Below are 26,997 nucleotides of genomic sequence, written 5' to 3'. Positions count from 1 at the left end.
TGGGTAAAGTGCATAGCAGTCATCATGGAAGAGTGGAGTAAAAGGGAAATTCATATGGCTCTAGGATGAGGCAGCTGAAAGATTTATATTCTCATGTGGGCTAGGTACATCTCTGCAGACACTTTTCTCCTTAGCTCTGTCAGCCAAGATGAGACAAAGTGCAGTTTCTGACCAACGGAGCCTTTCTAGCAAAAGCTCCTAATGGAGACTCAATCATAACACCAAAATTACAGGTATAGCTTATTCCCTCATGGGCAGCCACATCACTGATACAAGTCATACAGGTACAAAAAACATTTTGCTAGGTTAGCTTCATCCACACTAGCGTAGTTTTGCTAACATAACATTGTTCTAAAATGACTAAGTTCTGTGTGAGATACTTTGAAGTATCTAATTTGAAAGACCACTTTAGCAACATCAGAAAAGTAGCCATTAAGTGTCAGTTTGATACTAAGAGCAAAACATATTCATATGAATATGCAAGCACACATACACACACACACAGGTGTATTCCCCTCCCCCCCCAACATACACAGAACATCGTGATCTGTGACAGATCTAAAAGTTGGGCTTTCCTTCCCAAGAAACCTCCTCAACTCAACACATGAGCAAGCCTCCAACATGCTACCCATTATTTTATTTTCTAAAACTCTGCCACTACCTTCGGATACATAATAAATATATCTTGATTATTTATGTATTTAATTATTTATAGGCAGCATTCGGTAACAGAGAAACAAAGTCAACTGTTGAAGAAACATGTAATATTTTTCATAGTTAGATGAGATCATATATGAACACACATGCACCACTGTTGTGCCTTCACAGTTTTAAAACAAAAAATATACAGGATTTAAATGTGTATGTGTAAATGCTTATGCACATAGGTGGTAGAGTCTTTAGGTGAAAAACCACAAGAATCACATCAGTAAACTTGGGAGCACATAGAAGGGGATCAAGAGACCACATAGAAAAAAAAAAAAGATCTTAATCTATTTGTAGGATACTGCTATAAGCTTTCCTCAAGAAAATTCACATTCTCAGAAAATTTTATCTTATCAGACATTACTGACATATATGAATATATAAAATACACATAAAAGCCATACCTATCTATGTTTTGAGGGGAAAATAAAGAAAAGAATTTTCATTGATACATCTTTTATTTGCAATCTCTACATACAAAGCAGTACCCACAAAAGAGTTTCTTAACATTACTTTTTCTATTTTGCATAGCTATAGGACAAAATGGACATAAAATTAAATAAATCACCATTTAATCCATTCCAGTAATGTTCAAAATACACTCAGGAGAAACACACAGTTAACAAATTAAGCAAGTAAGTACATTTAAACAAAATTCACCCAAGCTACATAAATTATATGGGACCATGTACAGAAGCAAGTTACTAGTTTATGGCTCTAAGAAAGGAAAGCAGGAGTAACACATGAGATGAGGTCAATTATTTCTTTCACATGTTAAAAGAGTTTGTCTTAAACACATTCAGCTGTGTTTATGCAAATATCCCTAATGTGCGAATCCAAAATACAGCCAGAAAGCAGAATAGCAGACGCTTTAAAATCACTGAACACAAAAGAAAGAACAAAGAATATTCCATGCTTGGGATGAAGTTTGAAGAGGGAACCGTTTGACAGAAGAGACTGGTGAACATTCCTTGATAACTTTTTCCAGGGAGATAATACCTAGAATCACCACATGCCACCACAGGAAAAGAACCCTTAGAGAAAGTATCTCATTCAGCCAGTCTAGAGCAGGGTCCAGCAGCCAAACTGGTGCAGTTTAATACAACAGGGACACGAGTCATACAGGCAGACCATGCTATGCTTTAAAGCTTCCCGAATTTTTATTCAAGGTACTATAAACTACACTCCTGGTGAAAATGACAGATCTCCTTATCTGCTGAAACTATGGAGCTGATTACATAATCATACGTAACACATAGTGTCACCTCTAGAGATGCTGCACCCAAATTTGCTCTCAGTGATTCTCCTTTCTTCTTGACAGAAGGCTTCTTTAACAAGGACCTCCAGGAAACAAGAACAGCAGAAACATCTTATGCTACAGAACAGGACTTCAAATGTTCACATAAGTATTTTCAAACAAATTCTGTTTTCTTAGAGCAAATTCTATGTCCAAATATCACATAATGTATGCATATAATCTCAGGCCAGTTTAAAAGTCTCATTTTCAACACTGTAATTTTAGATTAAAAAAAAAAAAGAAATAAATGCAAAATCTTTCCTAGCTATCACCTTCTCTCCATCATCCAATCAAAAATACAATCTAGGGTAAAAAAGTATAACTTTATATAATTGAATTTGTGGAAACATGTAAAGAGAAAAAGAGGGTAAGATGCCAGTATGGCAAAACCACAAACCAAGACATTTATGCACTTACATCTCAGGCATAAAAATAGATTTTAGACACATCAGTCTACCTGGGAATCTTTAACCTAAATAATGACTGGCACTTGAAAAGACCAATTTTTCAACATCAAATCTCAAAATCTTAAGAACTTTGAGATTTAGCCATCAAGGATTAGACTGAGGTGCAAATATGATCAAAGTATTAGCAAAACAAATAGAAAACATTAGCAAAATAAATAGTGCAAACAGAATTTATTCATAGTTGACTTTAAATAGGACAATCTCTATCCTTTTATTTCTCCATCTTAGTTATTAAGCCTTAATAATTACTTTTAAAATAGAAACTGTCAAACACAGAACATCAAAGAAAAAAAAAAGCTAGTGGCTTTAACCCAAAGCTTTTTCCTGAGTCTAAATAATAAATCTGAGCATTTAACACAACTCCAGTTCACACAATCAGCAGACACGTCCTTATACACACTATCATTTAGCCTTTAAACAATAAAGGCAAATTTAAATGCACATGCTTCTACTGAGTTATCTCAGTTATAAGATTTTTTTTTTCTAAACAGCTTTTGGGGTGATATGAAAAAATAAAAACAATTTCCTTCTTGTATTCTAAGTGTATGTTTTGGCTACTCTTCCAAGATATGTGAATACAGTGGAGGGCCATGGAGCAAACAGCATATTTAAACAAAGGGGAACACTATCATTCACTTCAGGATATTACAAGAAATTGGGGGGGGGGGGGGGGAAGAGAAGTATTCAAAGAGGAAAAATGAAAAACAACCAGAAATTTAGCTGGATTGCTTGAGCAGATTCCAGGGTGAAGATATCTGTATGTACATGTTTTCATAGTAGGAATATGTTTTCTTTAAAAAAAAAAAAAAAAAAAAAAAAAGCACTGCAGAATAATTCCTGGAGCACAGTTTGATGAACTCGCACTCTTTTTGTTTGCCAGGTAGCCTTAGATTCCCTTCATGCTATTTATTATTCAAAAACTTTCACAAAAAGTTGTACTGGCATACATTGAACTGGCCAGGAATCTCTTACTTTTTTCAATATTTATGACTTAACCATGAAAAACCTCAAGCATTTACTGTTTGTGCATAATTACTGCCTATCTACCACATACTAGACATTGAACAAACAGTAATTAAGTGCAAGATGCTCTCTTCTGGGAGGAGTCAGTGATCCACATGCACACATGCCATGCTTGCCAATTCTTACGTTATTTAAGTTCCTTCACCTTAGGTACTCATCTAAAACTTGAGCAGAGGGATTTCAGTACACAGAGTCAGACTGCCCTTCTAAAGTGATTTTGGTGAGTAGACTACAAGCAGCTAGCAAGATTATGGTACTTTTTAAATCACTATTTTACCAAACCCAATTCCAGAGGCAACTGTATCTGTATCAGAGCAGTTATCAGACCTCTAGACTTAAATTTTTTCTCCTGACTACAAACACAAAAGTTACAGTTTATCATTTGGAAACACTCATCATTTAGAAAGACTCTAAATAGTGATTTTAGTTGCCAATCACTGCCTAAAATCTTTCTGTGAAAGGTGTAACAAGGACTTTAGATTTGTCTTACTCACCGTTGCCACCCAACATCTGTACTCATGAGTGAGGTGGAGAACTAATACAGTTCATCTCTGACAAGTCTCTATTTCTGAGCAGTTCTGGGCTGATAAGGCAGCCAAAATTCCTTCAGTTAAAAAGACGGAAAAACAAACACATCATCACAGGGGATTAAAGATCTATTGAATTATCTACCTGTCTCTCTCATCTGCCATAAGAGACCTGCCATTGCTCTGAATAAGTTTGTTGTTTACAGATTTTAATCTCAAAGACAAGCAAAGCACAGTCCCTCTGCAATAACTGAGGATAAGAAACCAATAGGCCTGAGCTGCTCTCTGCAGTGCATATGACTCATTCAGTGACCAAGACTGATTCTGGAACACTTTAATGTTGGTTTGTTTAATTTCAGTTGGAGATGCTGTTTAGGGACATTGCTCTTTTCCAGCACAGCAAGAGCATACAAAAGAAAAAAGCTGAATCAAAAGAGCAAAGGCACTCCAATGAATCTATTAAGCCACATGGATAACATTTTCAAGAGCAACAGACTGTAAATGATCTAGACAACTAGTACAGACTTGCAAAAGAAACCCAGGAACATGTGGAGGACAGAGGTCCCAAAATATGAATGCATTTAAGTCCACCTTCTTCAGGCCACATGTTAATTTTTTATTCATCCTTTCTAAGCTTAGCATGAGAATGTATTTCTACATACATAGTTTTTTCTAGTTATTATGACTGAGAAGAAAAGAAATCAGGACATATGGAAAATTGTGACCAAGACTTGAGAAATCTACATGTAAGAGAGAATCACGCAAATATATACTTCAATATTCAAGACCAAATGTGCTCCTATTATCACTCTACTGGCCATTTATTTCTTTTATTGTAAGGTACAGTCTGACCCAGAAATCTGTCAAACTTGCCTAGCTAGACTAGCTTTTTGCCTCCCTTCTTTGAATATCACACATTTTCTGTAGTCTGATTCACACTGTAGGTATTTTTCATAATCATGCATTTCTTCAGTAAGGATATACACCAACCTAAATAAGGAAAGTGTAAGTTAAAGTCTAAAACAAATTCCATTGTTCTAAAGAAAATGAATATCTATAAACTGATGTTGACAACTGAATGACCTAACCAAAACCTCAGGTATGTTAATTATTTTAGAAAAGTGAAACTTTTACAAAGTGAAGTAATATCAAATAGAATGTACATAATATCTTTATTTACATGCTTATGTGCTGTAAAAAACAAACAGTGTGAGCATTCCATGCTCTTTGCATTTGACAAAAGGCAGCGCAAACAACAACATAAATATTGTATCAAATGGTTAAAAAGATTCAATGTTACATCAAACAGTCATGAAACTTACCTGTATTATAAAGGTGAAGAAAAGCTTATTTCTTCTTCCCTTACATCCTCCAAAGTACCAAAACATTACCATAAAAGACAATGTTTCAGAACTCTTAGGGAGTTCTCTGAAGAAACGTATTGCATACAATATTAACATATCTGAAGACTTCACAAAAATAGCATTTAAAGATGGCAAATAGACCCAATTATTTCACAGTTGTTGTTATTTTAGTGTTTTCTTGGAATTTCCTGTTACTGCAATAACCTCTTCTGTTAGCATGAGAGATATGTAAATGAAATCATCTGTTCACTGGAGAAAATGGTAATTTTGCTATTGATCTAGATGATATCAAAATATCATTTCAGTAGAACATACATGAACTCATCACACTCACAGAAAACTTTATTTTCAGTCATTTTCTTTAATTTTCAAAGGGAAATAATACTTACCATTATTACCTTTAACAATAATGCCTCTACAAGTATTAATCACAAATCTAGCCATCAGCTAGCAAACAGTTTAACTGTCAGTTCTTGATTGTTGAGTACTCTACCCCATTTTTCTGGAAATGCAAATCCCTAAGATGCTATGGAACACGATCAGGCAATACCAGAGGATTACTTTCCTACATACTTTCTCCAACAATTAAAACACAAGAAGCCAAAGCTATGAGAACAACTTTTCTGGAAACTTTTGCAGCTGCTACAAGAAGGAGAAGACTTCTACTTTTAAAAGTTCCTTAAGCAGTTATATTACTGTATTGATACAATAAAAGTATTGATGCTATGCAGTTTTGGGAGGATGCAATCATAAATGTTATTAATCATAGCTATGTATGGTGCATAATGAGGATTATCTGGCAGAATGCTGGCTTTTTAATACAGCAGAATACAACATGACCTCTAGGAGAACACTAAAGTCCACTTTGGGTTTTTTTTTTTAATATAACTTCCATCCATGCAGAGTTAAGTGCCTGGTACTTTCTTATCTGGAAAAAAAGTCTTAGAACAGAAGGACAGATATACGAAAGCTGGGGAACTGAGTCAGGTGTTGAGGCTGGGGGGAGACAGCCAAGAAAAAGATTGGGAATCTGATAACCATTTTCACTACATGCCTATATAATTTAATCAAACTGGGATTAGAAAAGATTTCTGTATCATATACTTTAAAAGTATTAAGATATTTTCAGTAAAAATATTTCTACTAACTATGTTTTCCTTAAGACTATGTATTTGATAGGTGCATTTATAGACATACGAACCAATTATTAGTATTTTACTAGTGACTTCTGGGTGTTAGCACTACGTACTCACAGCCAGGCACTAGGGCTGCGTCAGTGGTAGGGGTTATATAAAAGACTGAACAAAACAAGATAGTTCTTTATCAAAGTATGTGCAGTCCTACTTCATGTACAAGGCTAACTACCAAGTGTGACCACAAGGAAAGTAGCACGTGCTCACCTTTAACACAGTGGGAATAATCTATGTTATAATGGAGTAATATTTCCCCCCCCCTTTTTTTTTAAATGTAGTCAAAACTTTTTTTTCTCTTCAATCTTTCTCATGCTAAAAAACATATCAAAGGAAGACAGAAAATAGTGGAGAGAGAGTAACCAAAGCATGTTCTTTACTAGTCTTGCAATAAAACAAATTCATTTCTGGCACAGAAGAAACAAGAGCAGCGTTAGCATTATACTATGAGTGTTTGTTGGTATCTAAATAGAGTTTAACTAAAAGAACACCATATTCCACAGTTAGGACACTCCTTTTCACACTGAAATGAAATACACGTTTGACATTGAGTCACATGAGTCTATGTATCTCCTGATAAAATAGACATACCTGGGAGCACTGGCTAGCATTGATCCTGCCAGCCTGCATCCAAGACATTAAATTTTGTTAGCCTCAACAACTGTGCAGCAGCACCTGGGCAGCACACTGGGAACAGCCCATGCCCATCTCTGACTCCCAACTGTACCAAGTCCCAGGGAGCGCACCAGCGGGCCAGGGCCCAAAACAGGCCAGGAACTACTCAACTACTCTGCTGGTAGAACAATAGGTACAGTTGTGCTTCCCTATCGCTGCTTGGTTTGATAACACAGTGTACCGGGCATAGGCTGCAGAGCTCAAGAAGCCGGAGCCGCAGGGGTGCCCTTGGTGGGAGGAGGACATGAGCTACCCAATACCGGTCAGGGCCAGTTCCAGCCTGTTTGGTAACGGCCCTGTGGGTGCCAGAGCTCCAGCCAATCAGAGGAGGCCAGGCACCGCATAGGGGCAGGTGCAGGCACAGAGGCGCTGAGGGAAGGGGGCACTGGTCCCCAGAGGGGAGCCCTTCTGAGGCCACCCCACCCCGGAGCGGGGCACCCCTGAGAGGACCGCAGCCACCGCATGCCAGAGCAAGGACACCCTCGAGGGGACAGTGGCCACCCCACCCCAGAGCGGGGCACCCCTGAGGGGACGGCTGTTACTCTCCCTCAGCCATCTCTTCTATAGCCTCAACCGTCCTTGTCAGCTTAACTATTTCTCATATTGAACCTGTTCCACAATGATCTTTATTGTCACTCTTTTCTGAACCTGCTTCTTTCCACTCTTCTTGGAGAGGCTTCCTTGCTGCATTTATTGTCACACCTGCAAGAGAATGCTGTACATGTGCTGCTGCTATGTGCAACACTGTGGGAAGAGCAAGGTCAACTACTGCTAACCTCAGTTATCTGCCCATTGGCTAACAATGACTCTAAGGATGCTTTCCTTTAAACATCCAACTGACTTAAAATATCTGCGACACACTGCAAATCCTCAAACACATGCATACCTACCCAGCTTTGAATGGATACTACATTTACTTAGTAAAAACAGGTACACTTGAGATGTCTGACCTGAACCTCACACACTGCCCAATACACAGGTGGTCTTGGCACGTACACACCGGCACATAACGACATTGCCTGCTTCCTTCTCTGCTGCTTTCTGCACACTTCCCAGCCTTCCAGCTTCCTCCTTGGCCTCTGAGCATCGAGCTAACTTATTCATACTGCTGTCTACACTTTTGTTCCAAAGATCTCATTTCTACACACGAATATTCAGTGAGAGCCCATAGTGGAACTTTAAGCTTGTTCCCCCCCACCCAATGTGTATCACTTCACATTTAATTTTAGATTTCATCTGCTATTTTAATCACATTCAATGATTTTGCAATTTTTGATAGTTGTCAACACCAGGAACAACTTGGTATCACCAGCACACTGTCAGCGTATTTTTCACTTCCTTTTCTGAATCATTTTATTCTGTTGAACAGCACAAAGCTCTGCTCCATGCCCAGTTCCACATTTCAGAGTTAGTAATTCATCTGTTTAATCCCTGAGCTCCTTTAGAACTCTTCTGTCCATTGTCCTTCTCCATTTTACCTATTTATTTCATAACATCTACTATTACTACTTAAATTTGAGACAGACCCTTTCATGTCTCCTACAAGAAAAATTCTATCATAAGAGCCTTCCTAAAATGTCCCACACTAAGCCTTTGCCAAATGCTCCTTTTATACGCATTATCTATCTCCACTCTCTCTAGCTGTCTTCATGATTCTGAAGAGATTTATTAGCAGATTTTATACTTTCATACCTTCACTCCTATTGCCTTTTTGGTCTTTCTCATGGCATTTTTACATGCAGCTTCAGATTTTATAGTTCTTTCTATTTTTCTCATTTGGATACAACTTCAACTTTTTGAAGGGTGCCTTTTCTTTTCAAGAGCTGTCTTTATCCTCTTGCTTCACCACATCAGCTTCCTGTCTCTTTTTCTCAGAATTAGAAACTGTATATTCATATTCTCCCAACCACATTTCTTAGGCTTCTACTAGTTGTACAACCCCCCCCCCCTTTTTTTTTTTTAATAGAAACATGTCCCTTTTCTTCTTTTCTGCATCCTGTAATAATGGCACCCTTGGTTCTGTCCTTCCAGATTTCCTATTTGATAATCACCATTTTCTACCTCAACTTTTCTATAAAGACACAAAATTCCTTAGGAGAATGCATCATTATGAACCATGTGCTATTTCACAGCTGTCTGCCTTCACTCTTCCCGAGTTTAAAAACTCACTGAGGTTGAGTTATATTAAAGTTTAAAACCTTAGTACAACATCTTGATTTTACATGACATCTGCTTCCTTTGAGGTTCAAATAAAGTCCATCCCTTCCAAACAGAATTCTTCTATTCCGGAAACACAGATGCCTCTTTCTTGCGCTATTTTCACATCCACATGCTGCAACTTTCCCCCTCTGCTTCTGCTTGTGTTCTGCATGCAGTGTAGAACCACTTCAGAGAATACTACAGGAGAGGTGAAGTATTACTTTTACAACTTCTGAAATCTCTTTTTTCAGAAAGTGTTTATGTTCTCCCCATTTCATCATACAATCAAGAAGGGATAGCAATAACAAGTCATTTCAGAATAACATGGACACCTTTTCCTTTCTTTCCATTAAAATCATATCTGTTGGAGTTTGTTGATGCAATTATTGTATGCAAAATTCTTATTTGATATTTCCATTTAAAAATAGCATCTTATCTAAAAGTTGTCATATACTATTCCCTTTAAAAATTATTTAACTGCTATTAAGTGTCAGTAATTGTTTGCATTCAATCTTGTACCTATACCATGCTTTCCTATTATAGCATAATAGAGCAACTCACTGTCCCCTTCAATATGTTATTTTTGCTTTCTTTTACAGGCAGCACTTAGTACATTCACCGGTGCCTCACAGTGCTACCATTTCTAAATATACTATGCTTTTTTTTAAACCATCATAATTTCCCCTCTTCTGTTCACATTTAATACTAGATACCTTTCTTATTTTTCATAGTTCATTAAAATTAGTCCACTGAACCCCAAGCTACTCCAAAATTTATACTTTTGTCATATCAGGGCATTTCCAGAGGAACAGGTCCAGACTGAACTGACAGTGAGGCAGCTAAGCTCAGAATTTGGTTCAGTGTCAAAACATATAACACACTGTATATAAATGACTGCTTAGAGAGCTGCGTGAACTACAAAGCCTTGAAACTTGCTATGCAAGGCTAATGATTGTACCATTTAAGGAGGATGTTTGTGAGTATGAATTCTTCATAGAGGGGAGAGCTGAGAACAGATGAAAAGATTGGTAAAAAGTTAGAAATAAAACATGTAAGTATGATAATTTTTTAATGTCATATTTGGATATATTTTTGTCATAGCACAGAATAAAATCAAAGCTAGCAAGTGAATTGAGAAAACAACGTCATTGATTATGATTTTAATATTTTTTTGCCTAGTAATGAAATGCATAGATAGAAGGCATTGCATGCTAGACAGATTCTTTAATGTGTTTGCTCCAGAGGAATCTCCTGCTTTATATTCTTGTCACATGTCAACGACAGTCAAGGTCAATTTGCTAATCCTTAGTTTGGAAACTCTAAACACCGAAATATTACACTGACAAGGATCTTGGCTTTCATAAAATAAGATACATATGCACATATTACATCATTTATGTAAATTATACCACAAATGAGAAGCATGTTACTCTGAAATTACTTACAGTAACTGAAAATGAACTGTTCTTAGGCTTCATAAACAAGGTCTGAAATTGAAAGGCTATTATTCCATTAGACTAGACTGTAAAGGTTTAAAGAATGCAAGTTTGGCATTCTTCCTTTGGCTAAATTTAATCAAAAAAGATTGGACCTAGAATTAGTTTGCTTAAAATGCTATTCAATGTTTCAAAAAAAAAAAAAAATACACCTTTTGTTAGAAATAGTAGATTTTCATTTCACAAGGAATTTCACTTACTTTTAATTGTATTTACAGTCTATGTAAATGAAGGACACTTTAAATAAGAGGAATTAATATGATCTAAAACATAAACAAATTGAGGAATCTTCACAATATAGCTAAAATACATTTTTCTGCTTACCCAAATTTTCTGTTTGCTACAGGAAAAAATCCTGGGGCAGAAAAAAAAAAATCTTGTGACAAAGTGCAAAAGAAAGGGGTAAAAGAAAAAAAAAAGAAAGAAATCTAAGAACAAAGTTGTGTCCAAGTGTAAAGTAATATTTTGAATTTTCCTCCCTCTTTACATCCAACTGGACAGCAGCTTTCACAGATACAGCTAGCACAGGCTGCACGATATCTTAACTTTTCTAATCTTTGCTGCTGCAGATCAGATTTCCCTTAGATCATTCACGACAAATTCCAGCACAGACATCTATTTTTGGATACAGAAAAGATGCATCTTAAGCTTTATCTTCACAAGTCTAGGAAAGGCCAAAATACCTTTTGTTGAAATGGATTTTTCCTCCTCTTTTTTGACAGAAGAAGGAGAGCAATTGAAAAACAGACTGAGGACTCAGTTTTGCTGTATTTCTTAGTTTCAAGTCCTGCCTGCTTCTTTTGGAGTTTTGATTCTGGGAAGAAAAACAATTCCAATGTGCAAAAATAATCAGAGAAGTCACAAGAAATAAAAAACCATCACTGAAATTAAAGCCCCCCCCCCAAGCCACAAGTTACCTACTTGCTATCAAAAAAGGAAAGAGCACAATGAAAAAGCATGCAGCGTCAATTTGCAAGAAGACTTCAAGGCACATAGCTTCAGCATTGAAAAATCCTTTTTAGCTACAAGTTACATGCCCAGACTCACTATACAGCGCGTAGTAAAGAATTAAAAATAGGATCTGCGAACAGCAGCGCCAAGTAACCAAATTACTGAAGAAGAAAAGCCAAGTTAGATTTAATTTGGGAGGCCATGCATCTTCCAGCCAGAAAACCCTTTCCTGAACTTCAGATTATCTGGATGATGATCCTGCTTCTCAAACAAAAGAGGTCACGGTCTCTTCTGGTTGTCACCATTATTCAACCAGCCTGAATGCTCCCTGAAGTACGGGAGATGTGGGCTCAGCTTCCTCCCTGTCCACTCTGAAAGAGGAACTTGATTATAGATCTTCCAGTTCACAGGCAAATGCTGTATATAATGTGCGATGCAGGATTCTGTGGTGGATCTCTTCTGCAGCTGCACAACTTACTACAAATAACTATCTAGAGGAGCAGAAATTGGTGCTCTGTACTTAAAGTCTCCCATTACTTTCTGCTTATGTTTTAGATTAGATCCTATCCAGTAAGTACATTATCAGGAGACACCAAAGAACTGTGGTTAGTTAATGTGTCAAATTGCAGGATATTATCTACTCTAAATTCAGTGTTAGTTTGGAGTAAACTAGCCTTGCTGAATGTTCAGTGAAATAAAATAAAATCGCTTACATTTCCCACAGAGTTTGCATTGTGATTTTTAGGAAGAAACTGTCATTCAGCATGTGTACATGCCCTGGCTTACTGCACAAGAACTTGTTCACTAGCCCATACCTGAAGAATGACTATTAGATTAATCCCCACAGGAAAGATAATAGAGAAATGCTTAGCATGAAAATCTAGGCATGAAGAGCATTAATGGCCAAACTGTTCAGTGGTACCTGCATATGGTACCATGGTACAATGCACAACCAGTGTCTAGTTTTACATTTACAGACAGCTGTCTAATTTAAATATGTCCATAGTTAGCAGCAGGGAACAGAAGATTTGAGATCCACATTGTAGGTCTAGGCATTACAGGCCCTTTATAGATACAGCCCTACTTCAAGAGAAATGGGACTTGGTATTTACACAGTAAGAGCTTAGACTTCTTCCTCAGAGGTGGCAGTAGATATACTACTGAATTATTTCTGTGCAAAGTTCAAAAAATTGTTAGGAAAAATGAAAAAAAGCAGGGAACATCAGATAAATACAAAGAGCAGAATAGAGTCGCAACATACTTAGTGTGATTGCTGTGTAGTATATATTATGGTGCTTGTATTTCTGTGAGTTTCTAATTCTGAACTAGCTACGTTCCCAAGTTGTGGCTGCAAGAGTAACCAGGATGATCGTGCACAGGCTGCATTCACTGAGCCAGGACTTTACCAGCTGGTTAAACCTGCTGCGCTGCATGGCTGCAGGCTGGCAAACAAACTGGAGCTTGCCCCTCAGTGTGTCCTTGACCTTTCAGATATGTGTGTTTTTCCCAGCTGAGGGAAATGTCATGAGGTTATCTTACTAGGTTCCTTAATATTATGATGAATCTGAAATACCAAAGATTTTTACATAAGAAAGACAGCATGTTTGTCAGTAAAGTCTCCAAACTCGTGTCTTTTGATGGCTGAATAATGAAATAATAAAACATATGACTGCAAAACTATATCAGGCACAGAATTAAATTTATTTTCCAGTTATAGCAACCAAACCATTTACTTAGGCCAATAACTCGGCCTTCAGAAAGTAAAGCAGTGTAATCCTACATCTTTAGCATCATTCACTAGATTTCTACTGCCTAGTAGTGGATGAAACCAGCCTGGGGCAATTACAAAACTGAATTTTAAATTCCACAAGTCTAGATTTTCATATTATTTTCTAGATTATCCTTTTGTATTGAAGGCAGGAATAATGTTACCATATGTGTAGTTCTTCCACCATAGCTAATAAGTTTTTTTTTTTTTTTTTTTAATATCTCCTTAAGTATCAGCCTCTGTCTCAGTGTTAGGAATCACTGTTATAGCAACCATCAGGCAAGCAATGCACTAAAAATTCTGCTCTTCTGCATATTATCTTCATTTTAGGGAATAAAATAATTTCTTACAAAACCAAATCTGCATGCCTATCTTGTCTACTGTCTAGTACTAAATTGTTGGCTCAGGCAGTATAAGAAAGATCTGAATGTCTTTGAAAATTTGATTACCAAGGTAACTACTGTAGAATCCACAGTTTTAGCCACTAACTCATTTTGAATCCTACTATTTTCTTTTTGAGAACTTAGTCTGAAAACAGATCTGTGATGGATGTCACATTTAAGTGTTTTCATATATAGACATACACACACACACAATTGCCAGTGCACAAATACACACATTTTACTATACACATATTTGTGATAAGTGGGAGACAGAATTCTGAAATGCAAACATAGATCTCACACTATTTAATTAGGATGTGACTAAGATCATTTATGTGACTATGACGGATACTTCATGAGCACTTAAAAAGAGGCTGGAAGAAAAAAAAAATCAACAAAACACATGAAGATGATATAGCATCTGATACCATATAATGCAGAAGAAAATCTTTTCATAAATAAAAGAATATACATTGGTCAGAACTCCTGACTGAATAATTATGCATGTTTAGATTTAAAAGCCTTGGCTGCAGGTATTGCTAAAACATACATACATGCATAAAACATACAAATCCACACACCAGCCAGAAATTATAAATAAAAATTAGGAAGATATTATTGGAAAATGAAAACCTAATACCTTCTGGTAACTTAAAATAAAGTTAGAAATTTGGGATATTTTTTCCACTTTCTTAACAAGTCCTCAATTTCAAGAAACAACTTAGGTGGTAAGGTTTAATTCAACTCTATTAATTATGTACAATATATGCAAAATTAAAAGAACATAAAGGAGAGATTATACCTGAGGGGAAAGTGAAGCTGTTCTCTAATTGCTGTAATTTATAGACAGATTTCAAAATACACGCATATCTAAATCTAAGTAAAGCATTCCTTATAACATTACAAATATGCCTGACCTTGAAATTTAAAGGATATAGATATGTGTATCTTGGCTCAGAAGCAGCCGAATTACTTCGAAAAGGTCATGGTAAAGTGTCTTCAACATAGTCAAGTACACGTAAAACACAGGGAATACTTTCCTCAAATTTAAAGAAATCCCAGGTGTCCGTCTTTACTCGATGCTGTGCCTTCCTTTCCTGTGCAACATCAGGTTGCACTGTTACTGACATCCCTATGCAGTGTTTGACATTTTGGGGATAACATACATTGATCCATTTATTTTCATGTTGCTGTTTGCTGTGATTACTATTAATTTGTATTTCTGCTCTTGTCCTCATTTGTTTGGTAAACTGCCATAACTTTATTTTGCTTAAACTTGCGTAGCAGGAGATGCAGTCTACTGACTGGCTAACAGCACTGAAAGTCTGGCTATTTCAAGTTCATTGTTTTAGTTTTGCTGTTCTCCTCCTTTCCCTGAAAAACTGTGAGCACAACAATTTCATCATTTTCACACAAGTTGCCCTCTATTTTCACATTCTCAAGAAAATCCCACTGCTTAGACAGAATTCTTCCAAGTTGTATTTTTAGCTTTCTATAACAGGAAGCTGTAACAAAAACATCAGGAATTTGATGGACAGTAACTATCTTGCCATATTCCTTCCTCGAAAGATTTCTGGGAAGTCGTGCCTATCACAATATCCAGTGCTTTGAGTGAATCTGTAATTGCTCACAAAAACCACTAACCTCTTCTTCCAGGTTTGGTGGTATGAAGTGCAGCATCAACACAACAGTGCCTCTGATTTTTTCCCCCTTTAAGTACCATCTATGGGCTTTCAGCAGATCCCATTCCTTCTGCATTCTGAGTTCCAGACCACACATCTTTGATTTATAGGGCAACACACGTCTTCCTCTTATCTGCCCTTCCTATTATAGTAATATTCCACTCAGAGAAGTTATCCCACGTCTTCGTTACGTCAATTAAGTTGTAATGCCAGTTGTGTATTAAGACTTTCAGCTCTTCTTGCTTGTTCCTCATTCTTCCTGTATTAACATCCAGACATCTAAGATATCCGGTTGATCAGAAGGAAAAAAATAATAAGCAAAGCAAGACAAGAAAATAACAAGCTGATAGTAGCCTTAATGGTAAGGATTTCACAATTTTTCCCTTAAATAGATTCAAAAAGTCATTATTATCCCTTAACTTGTTCAGTTTCCCTTTGCTCCTCAGTAAACTTCTGCCTGGAATCTCTCCAGCCATCCTCCTCCACATCTGGTTTATAACTGCGTAATAGGATAAGCTCCTAGAGCTGTTAAATTTTAATACAGAGCAGTCATTCAAAATCAAGCTTTTTCCTGTATCTGCACAACTGAACACCCCTGGAAACATCTATCCTTTCTTATATGCAATCTGTGATGTGAAGAACAGCACTGATTTGTGCTGAATGATTGTGTTTCTAATTAAGAAATTGGAAGTAAATAAGGAAAATATCCTTTCATCTTACCCTAGATCCTCAGGTTGGAATCAATTAACCATAGCAATTCTGTGTTGAGACTAAACAAGCCAAAAGTATACAAGCAAGTCAGAGATGTAGGTCTACTATGTACAGTGCAAGATTAACAAAGAAAACAAAATAAAACAAAAAATTTTCTTACTACTTTGACAACATCCTCTCTTAGTGGATCTTCAGGGTTTCTGTAGCATAGGAGTTAGAAATATGACCAGATACAAAGTACAGCAAATGCTAGTGCAGGTAGAAAACAAGGTGGTTGAAAAATTAGAAAAAAATAGCTTATGAAGAGTGAAAAAAAAGACTTTTTTAATATGTAAAACCTATTAAAACTTCTTGAATACATACTGAAACAGTTACCTAAGTGCCATTTGTCAGAATTGAAAGAGCGTAGGTGCTTTGATAACACATTTGATGAAAAAATGTTGCAAAACAGTTTTCTGTTTGCAAACTAAAATTACTCCATTTCAACAGAGAAGGTAGTGAAAAATTTTCAGGTTATATCATTGAAGAAAAAACCTTCATGACAACGTCAAGTTTTGCTCTGATGCAGTCACAACTATTTTTGAGAAGAAAAAAAAAAGGAGAGAGAGAAATTTCCTCCTTTAAATACATCAGGAATCAGTGAAAGACAGTACATTTCCTTAGAGATATAACTCCTGACTAGGAAAAGGGCCTGGAAAGCTTTTTCCGGTCCATGTTTAGCACACACTACTTTCTCCAGGACCACATTAAAAATGCTGCTTTGGGATATGACCATATATCTTTGTAGCCCCACACTCTGGTGTTTTCTCCTGCCTTTCCTCAAAAGCACAGTCTCCTTTATTTATTTATCAGTCACCAAGTAATTTCTCAGCTTCCACAAAGCATCTTTTACTAAGTCTGTTATGCAGGCTGATCGGCAAGGCAGTGGCCGCCACCTATAGGCCCTATAAGCACTTATAAGGACAAAGAGGTGGTTCTCCATCCCCTCACTGAGGGGAAAGGTGGCCGCTGTAGCTAGGACACTAACCAGTTACTCCTCAGGACACAACTCTTGCTGAAGACGACTAAGTCCCATTCATCCCCCTCATTTTTCCAAGGATCTTTTGTAAAAAAATAATAAAAAAAAATAATAATAATAAAAATCACAGATCGTGCTTGAATGAGGGTTTGGGGTTCCCCCCCCCACCCAAGATAGGTATATAATGGACAAGAACACTTTTATTCAAAATCTTGTTGTAACTTTCTCAGATCTGAGCATGGTTGGATGCCTGGACAGAAAGCAAAAAGATACACGAACATATATGATTTGGGAGTAATTATAAACCCACTCCAGATTTATGAGTCCGAAAATCTCTCAAAAACCCTGCAGTTGCTCCTCTAAAAGTAAAATACAACTCAAATGCAATTGTTTAGATTCTTTGTGTAACTCTTTCTTCCCCCGTATTATCCTCCTTTTGTTTTATATCACAAAAGATACTTGAGCTTGAAATCAAGACGTTTATTCTCCATACAGTTTGTCTAATCACACTAGCTCCCTCACTGCATACCGTAAACATCTTTCAGGCATCACTAGCTGATCTGGAAACAAGAATAGCATCACGGTCAAAGGATTATGGCCAGAGTTCAGAAAAGGAGACCAGAAATTATTCACAGATAGATGCTTACAAACAGAAATTAAAAAAAGAAAAAGAAAAAGAAAGAAAGAAAGAAAGAAAGAAAAAAGAAAACCTGGATGTACATCTTCCAAGAGTAATATATAACTCCTTCTACAGAGCAGCCTAACCATTACCATTGTGTCTTTATCCTAACTGAGAAAAATCCAGGTCACATCTAAGCCACAGCCAGCTGTTTAGCTTTAGTCCTCACAGTGACTAGTCGAAGAAGTTTAAGTAGTGAATTTAAACAAATTTAATAAAATTCAGGTAATTTCTCTATTGTCACATACGTAATAGTAATTCATAATCTAATGAAGATTGAGTAAGGTCAACTAGGAATGGAGTTTAGCTAAGCTAAAATGAATCACCCCAAAGGAAATAAAAGCACCTATACAGAAGTTGCTCAAATTGTCTAACCTGCTTTAATTACTTCGTGTCTGTTTGTAGGCAAGGCTTTTATCTAGCAATCTATCTATCCAAAGCAAACTCCAGCAGACAATGACTTTCTTGGGGACAAGCACAAACAGAAATTATATTGATTCTTGCCATCATGAGGCTGCACAACCAACCGTTCCACAATACCCACAAGATTGAGTTAAAAGTTCTGATAAAGAGAAGAGAAAGCCCAACTACTATGAAGGGTATTTATTGACAGAGGGAGACACGCACTTGCAGAATGAATAGAGACAGTTTATTTTGCAGACTCAAGTTCTTAGTTAGCATCAGTCAGCTAGAATTCACAAAACCCTTATCTGAGACAGGCTGTCTAAATGCTCCTAGTTCAGAATAAAGTAAAACAAATGGCCATGAGTCACTACTGAAAGTGATGCAAGTTATATTGCTTTACTTTGCCCTAAAAATGGACTTAGGAGCTCTTACTCCGTTACTACTTTTCCGAGCTGATGTCACAGTAACCACAGCAAAGGGTGGCGACATCTTGTCCCTCCTTAGTCAAATACAAAATCATACACAGTCTATTATAAACAGGGTTAGCATGAAAACTTTTGCAGATGATTATTTACCCAGGCTTTTTTTGGGTGAAGCATGCCTATACTAACAAACTGATACTGTGGTCAAAATTTAAAAGCACAAGAATCACCACATTGTCATATTAAAGCTCCATCTAACACAATATTTTGTCTTCTGCAGTGGCAACACCAGATGCCTATGGAAGAGCAAAAGAACACAGCAAGAAAATACACAATATTTTTCTGACACAATCTCCCAGACTCCAGCAACTTCCAGTTCAGAGACATTGTGAGCTAAAGTAATGTCCTTGTATTCGATTGCCCTTGAAACATTTGTTTATCATAAATTAAGTCACCTGAAACCTCATAAACTGCATCAGCTAGGAAACTACTTTCAGATAGATGCATGTTTCTCATGCAAATGTATTTTAACTTCAAAGAAACAATAAGCAAAGGTTCTAGAATTTGTCCCTTTTTGTATTCCAAGTTACAAGTGTTTATTTCACTACAATATAGATCACTTTACAGTGCACAGATGAATAAAACATAAATGTCATTCCATTTCAGTTTATGGATTATAAAAATAACTGCTAAGTTTCAAATGGAAAGACTTTGCCTTTGCTGAAGAAAGAAAACAAAATGACCCCCAGCTTTATTTTAATATATCAGTATATCGGCAAAACCTACAGTACATTTCCCCTTCATATTAAAAACTATCTAGAAGAAATGGGAGGATAAACATGTAACTCTAATGTCATCATAAAGAAGTTATTTCTTGGAGCAGAACTGAGGTAATTTATTTTTATTTTTCCCTTATGGATGAGCTAACATGGGATAAAACAAAAAGAATAACTGAATATTTTGGAAAAAGGAAAAAAAGCGTGGTTAAGTAAATCCTGCATAAGCTTTTTTTTTTTTTTTTTTACCTTTTTTTTTTTTTAAAGGAACCAAAGATTCAAATAATCACTATTCTCTTCTAAAGATCTGTACTTACAAATGGGAAAATTAATTTTAAGCTCTATTGCATAGGTTATTGAAATCTGAAGATGCTATATTGTAAAAATGCTCTCCTTAAACTTGTTGGTAAGTCAAAATCTGAGTAATATAATAAGAGATGCAGAAAACACTGGTAAATGGCAAATCATTCAATTTGCTCTGCTGAAAGGTTTTTGGAATACATCATGTCTTTCTCTACCTGGAAAGAGAAGTCTACTTGCTTGATGATGAGCGAAGAAGAGGAGGAAGCACTGAATATTCAATGGTTGCTTTTGAAGAAGTTTTACTACTTTCCATGAGACTATCTTTCTTTGATCCTCTCTATTTAGAAAATTTTTCTCATGATTGAGGTGAAGAGAGAAAATCTACAATGTGCCACCTTGAGAACAGCAAAAAAGGCACATATTTGCACATTCCAATACAGGCTTTTATCTGATCAAGTCAATCAAAAGTAGATAGAAAAAACACTATTTTCCATTCTCAGGCTGGTATACTTCAAGTAGTTATGACAAAAAATAAGCCAACAATTTTTATTTTTAGTCAGAAATTAACATTGACATTGTCAAATGCTTCCTTGTAGCTTTAGGAACAGGCTACTCAACCCAGGAAATAATTTCCAAATAAAAGAGAACAAGACCAAGGTATCAAGTGGAAGTGGAACTACCATGCTGGTAGAAACAGGTGGATGTCAGAAAACACACACCATCAAAAACTTACCAGTCTCTGCATTCCTGGAAGACCTGCATAGTAACACAGTGCTGTAATCACTATAGTCACATATGCTCAACTTCTCAAGAAGAAAAAAAAAAATTGTGGTTGAAGAACGACAAAAGATCAAGTTGATCTCTCTGTCACAACACATCCCATCTCAAATCTTCAACCTGATCTGCTTGTTTTGCTGATAAACTTGAGTATAAAACAGTATTAGAAATTCTTTGGACAAATGCCAAGGTCCAAGGGTTTTTTTGTTTCTTTTTTTTCTACATCAATCATTTGGGTGTCAAAACGTGACAACATGACCACTGATGCTCTACAGTAGATAGCAGCTAATATTGGTGACACATGTGGCTCTGTATTTTTAGATGAACTGCTATCAGCCTTGCTAAATGTCAGCAAGTAAGCAAGAACTTCTGAAGCCAAGTCATTTATTTCCAAAGCCCAGAAAATATTGCACAATTTTGAACAGCAGATAATCTGCACACAGCAGGAAAACACTATAAACATTTGAGGTGTTTATTTTTTTTAAAAGGAATATCTACTGTAATATAACATAAAGACATTTCAATATGGTCTTATCATCAACCCTATGAACTTAACCGGAAACTATCCAAGAATCTCAAAAAATTTTATAAATGTGAAATCTTCCAACAATACACCGAGATATTCCCGCTTTCTCTACTTCCAATTACTTGCATCAAATTAATGACTTGCATCAATTACAAAATTGGAAGGAATTGCTGCAAACTTGACTGTCCACATAATCCAGACTAACAGATTGCCCCAAATTAATTGTTGTTTGAGTGAGCTGTATTCTTGAAACATCCAAGCTTGATTAAAATGTTTCCATGATGGAGGGTCTATGGCAATCTTAACAAGTAGTTCAGTGACTGACTACCCTCAACATTTGAAAAAAACCTGTCTCCACAATCGTCTGAATTGGTCTTGTTTCAACGTTCAGCCATTTAGTCCTGTTATACTTTCAGTCCTCTCTAATCAGTTTGATTGAGCTCCTTGAGTCCTTTCATGACAAGTCATTTTGCCTGAACTTTTCCATTATCCTTGAACTGCAGTCTCCGCAACTCAACACAATACGGCAGTAAGTTGCACCACCAGCAAATTGAAAGATAAATTGAGTAGGAAGGTTATTCTAACACTGGTCTTTTTACACATCCAGTCTTGCAGGCTGTTTTGGCAAAAGCAGCTCACCAGCAGCTGATTGCCCGTCATGACTCCCAAGTGTTTTATAAGTGGAGTAATTTTATGTTATTAGCATCTGCCTAATCAATGGGACAAAAAGTTGTACCTCTCCTTTGTGAAAATCCATTTGAAGTCAAATAATCAATAGGACAGTATCTGAATTTTATTCCATAGTGCACAGTTCAAAGTTGACATTTCCTTATGCTTTTTCTCCTGGTTATTTTGCAGAATTACAGTGTAAAACATCACCTTCAAGGTTAAATAATTGATCCTGGTCTATTGACAGAGCTACATATGAATATAGAGTTACAGCAAAAGTTCAAATGGAGAAAAGAAATAAATAAAGCATCAGATTTGACTTGTTTGAATAGAAAAATGTCTCGGAGCTGAGAAATGACTTCATAGGCAGAATTAACATATATTGGACTTCCGCAAAAAAAAGTCACACAGTACATGAATGTAATATTTCCTGTTTCTAGAACATTCTCCAAGTACTTCTACACAAAACAGCCATGAGTTGAGTAGGCCATCATCAGAAAGGCAAGTATTTTTCATACTGAGAGTGGAGATAAACGCTAAACACCTAACTAGAGAGCTGAGGTCTCAATGCTTCTGAGAACCAAGCCCTGCAAGATTAAGTCATAGGTCCCAAGGTTTCATGCAAAAGATCGTTCAGGTATTTAACAAGAGATACAAAAAAAAAAAAAAAAAGATGGGGTACTTGTTAAAAATAATTATGTCAGATACTGGTCAGGACACTGAATTTAATATCCTTTTTTTGTTCAATAGTATTTACTGTGGCATTTTGAATGATCACAAGTGACCAAGACCTCAGAGCTTTTCACTTTTAACATCTAAAAATAATATTTTCATTGACACACTAAAAGCCTTGAATTCTTCTATGACTTTGCAGAAGATTAGTATTAAGGCACTTCTTGAAGGTCAATTAGATTTCCTACACAGTTCAGTAAGTTCTTAAAAATGAACACAGTGTTTGGAAATGGGGATCATGGACTTGGTGTAAGCACAAAAACCTTACTCTTCTTTTTTAATCTCCTATTTTGCCCCGTTACCTAGCTGCAGAACAAGTTTATGTTGTCTGACTGATATCATAAGTGGTGAAACCTGCTTGGGCAGCAGGTTAAACAGGCACATCACAGAAAGTCAGGGAAAGACGGACAGTTGTTGATGGTGAGATCTCTCACCTGCACTTGCATCTGGAGGTCTCCAGAAGCCCAAGAAGTGGAAGACAACAGCACAGGTTGGAGAAAGACTCCAAGAATGGGTCAGATGAGGAAAACAAAAAAGTGATGGATTTCCTCAGGTCAGTAGTGCAAAGAAGGTGGGCTTTAGGTCTGGAGTCCACATTGCAGAAAAAGCAAAATGAAACTGTAAAGTCTGTGACCCCATATATGGGAGCAGTCATTCTCCTTGCTGCTAGTGCTGCTTCTCCTTCCATTAGCAGGCTCCTAACCAAAGCAGGCAGAAGGCACATTTGCTAAATGAGAATTATAGTGAAAAATATAGTTCAACAACCCTGCAATTAAATTTAGCTTTGACAAAGTCTCAATTGTACAACAACATGACCTCACAAGAAAAAATGAAAACTGACTGACTCATCAGCTAGCGTGAAGAAACAGTACCATTTACTAGAAAGTTTTAAGCAGCAGTCCTTTAAATCAGGCATAAATCGTTCTTCCTTTTAAAGGACAACACCCAGTTAAAGAGCTGCATCATTTCTGGAAGCTGTCCTGGTTAAATGAACTCTATTGCTTTTTTCTAATTTTTCTTTAAAATGCTGTCACAACACACAGGAAAAAAAGCAAACAGCTGGCTGAATAAAGAAAAGTTTACTTCTATCTGTGTGAAACTTAACAGCTCTGATTTTATGTGTAATCATACAGCAGTTTAAAAAATGTTTACTAAAAAAAAATAATCGAACAGACTTTTTTTTAAATGATACACAGTATATTTATTACTGAAAGCCTGATAGATTTCTGTTCCTGTCACCTCAACCCCAAAAATGCATTATATTTAGCAAAAGAGAAAGAGAAAGGGATGGACTTCCTGGGCTCGTCTGTTCCCACCCCTTGGTGCAGTCCCACAGTGGGGTCATTGCACCACTCCCTGGTGACCTCCCTAAAACTATTATGGCCACCTCCAGTGATGCAAACCAAGGCACACAGTTGTGCAGAGAGAAACAAATTGCAAATTGTCACTTTGCAAACCAGTGAGACATATGTCAGAGCACCTCAGGAACAGTCTCACTGGGGATCTCACAGTACAACGATGTGGTCACAAAGTGATTAGTCACAGGTTATTTTTGAAGCTCCAGACCGCTGCATGGACTACCGCTCTAACCATTAAAGCATGAAATGTTTGCACTCATTTTCATTCCTGTGCTTCATGGAACATTTAATGCCTGCTATAAAATCATTTAAAAGGCAATCGAGTTTTCAGCTGAGGAAAAATAAGATGACTCCCAAACAGTATCAGTGTATTGACAAAGCGTCAAGTAAAGAACAGCTTGAACTCAAACAGAATGTGAATTCTTAAGGCAATGGCAGATTTTAAAAAGTATTTTTGGAAATAAACATGTAAGAATAGCTGTGTAGGTATTCATTCTCTGCCTTCCACTTAAAGTCTTAGCCCTGAGAGAATGACACTATAAAGGCCTATATAAATGTTGTAACATTTTCCAGTGTAAGAATATTCCTAAAATAGTAGAATTACTACTTGCTGCACAACACTAAAAGCCTTTGTACACAGCCAACCAGGCATAGCCAAATTGCTTAGATATCACCTAGAATGATGGCAAAACCAGTTAACATAGCTGAGCTATCCTCTATATAAGCTAGATTCATTTTTATGAAACTTTATGAAAGCCTATTATTCTTCCTTTCTTACAAGAAATGAAATAGTCAGATAACTATATTCAGAATACTCCCTGCTCAGCTAAAATCGACTCTTATATCACGCAAATAAATTGGAATTTCTACCGGAAATCACAGAGAGGTCCCCACAAAATCAGAAATCAACTGGTCAATAAAATTCCCCTGGCTCTTACACTGTGGTTTGCCATGGGTTCCTGAAGACAAGAAAGAAAACACTTGTATTATTTCCATTAAAGTCTATGAAAATAAATTAATTGAGCAATTTGTATTAAAAAAAAACAGTAGGCTTGATCAGTAACTTAAATACACTCAAAGGTGAGCGTGCACACAAATCATGTTTAGCTTGACTTGGTCTTCATTCTATATTGGATACTGCTACATTTAGATGTGAAGTATACATGACTTGCAGTGTTACTAGTCTTTAATGTATACGATTAATTAAGGAAAATGCTTGTCCTCTCTAATGCCTAGTTCCATCCATTTTCAATCTCTAGGCTTCTCCCCCTTCTTTACTCATCCTCTATTTAATTGTTAGCACTGATAGCACAGTTAATCTACAATGCAGTTTCTTGATAATCAAGCCAAGTGTGTCATTCACTATTGCAAATCAAATGGTAGTTTTAGGTCAGGGTAATGACTACTCTAAAGACAGACAGGAATCTATACATTGTGCTGAGTGGGCTTTCAGTGCAAGGAACGATCAAATGCCCCAGGTACGCACACACAGAACCCATGCGTTTTTAGAAAAACACACTGAAAAAGAGAGAAGGCACTGGCAACATTAGCACTGCAACAAGACTGGAGTGTCTTCCTGTGTCCTGTGCTCAGGGACATGTGTTAACCAAGTAGAGGGAAGAAGCTTGGTTGGGTTCAGGAAACACTTCAGAACCTCAAAGGTATAAACAGAACCTCAAAAGAATATACACAAACAATCAAGAATATCTCCTGTCCTAAATGAAATAGACTTCCCATTCCTATTTGTGCCTCTGGAAATTTCCTGTGAAAATTTCCAGAAGACAGGAAGATGCTGGACATAGAAAATACATTTGTACTGCTTTACAGCAACAACCAGCAGTACTTCAAAGGATAGAGGCCTGTAGGTAAACAACAGAAGAGTGAAAACAAAAACATGGGCATTTGGATGGCAACAACAAAAAAGTTGAACACTCATAGGTCTCTGTGCATGGGTCTCAAAGCCACATCACGCAGAGCTCAAAGGATGCCGTAGGTATAAACATGTGCAGAGCTGAAATGGAATACAAGACAAGTATCCTTGTGCAGCACATCATGACAAGCCACAGTCCAATCACAGAATATACCCAGAGTCTTTGCTGCTGAATGATGTTTGGGCAAATATGCTGGAGCAAGAGTCTGGGAATCTAATATCTGCTATTGATCTATCACAGCACATATTTTTTATTTCGCATCTAAAATGGTTCCGACAGAGCTTGGCAGAAGAGTAGAGGCTTCTGTAAGGTATATGTTAGAGAGCAAAGAATCACAACTCAGTCAAACAGTGGTCAAACCATGAATTATGTATGCATTAGAGCTCTGTAAACACTTCTGCCTAAATTTTTTTTCCAGCAAGGAGAGCAGACTTGGTAACTCAAAGATTTTGCAGTATCAGGTAGCTTGAGAAAAACAATGATCATTTAAAAAGAGTTGAACGTCAAACTAACAGAAATGCATTAATAGGCCTTATATATATATACGCATAAAAGTCTCCAAGCACACTTCAATGCTGAGTTTCAGAGTTTGAACTCTCATGTTCTGGGAGTACCGGGTCAGCATTTAAAATGTGTACTTGAATGGTACTTGAATCATGCCATTTAGAAGAAAAAGTAGGAACAACAACTCAGGTTCTGAGCAGAAGCATCTCTGAATCAGCGTATTTGAAGAAAAACTGGTCATAGAAGCTAACACCTGTCTTAATCTATTTCAACCTAGACAAAATACTGTGTGTTCACTGCACAATACGGTTGGGACACAGCTGAAGGAAATTCATGCTGTGGCATGGGCTGTGGATGAGCAGCTGAGGAGGCAAAATCCCTGGACTTAAGACTGCTTTCCTTGGACTGCTGCTGAAGCTCCTACTGCCTTAGAAGCAAGAGCAACAACAGTGCACGTTG

At 36.8% G+C, this 26,997-nt stretch overlaps 1 protein-coding gene across 2 annotated transcripts in view; it reads right to left on the bottom strand.

Annotated features, from left to right (window-relative positions):
- The window catches only part of LOC135325140 (3',5'-cyclic-AMP phosphodiesterase 4D), a 604,546-nt gene that overhangs the window by 518,718 nt on the left and 58,831 nt on the right, over positions 1–26,997 (bottom strand). The window contains exon 1 of one of the 2 annotated variants that reach the window (XM_064502790.1): positions 11,627–11,786. The exons of the other annotated variant lie outside the window; for it this stretch is intronic. The gene's annotated coding sequence lies outside the window, so the exon portion shown is untranslated. Of the gene's footprint in view, positions 1–11,626; positions 11,787–26,997 lie in introns of those variants that run through there. 2 annotated transcript variants of the gene reach the window in all.

Source organism: Dromaius novaehollandiae, chromosome Z (genome assembly GCF_036370855.1).
Source record: "Dromaius novaehollandiae isolate bDroNov1 chromosome Z, bDroNov1.hap1, whole genome shotgun sequence".
Lineage (NCBI taxonomy): Eukaryota > Metazoa > Chordata > Aves > Casuariiformes > Dromaiidae > Dromaius > Dromaius novaehollandiae.
Note: the sequence above shows the minus strand (reverse complement) of the source record. Positions and strands in the feature narration are given on the sequence as shown.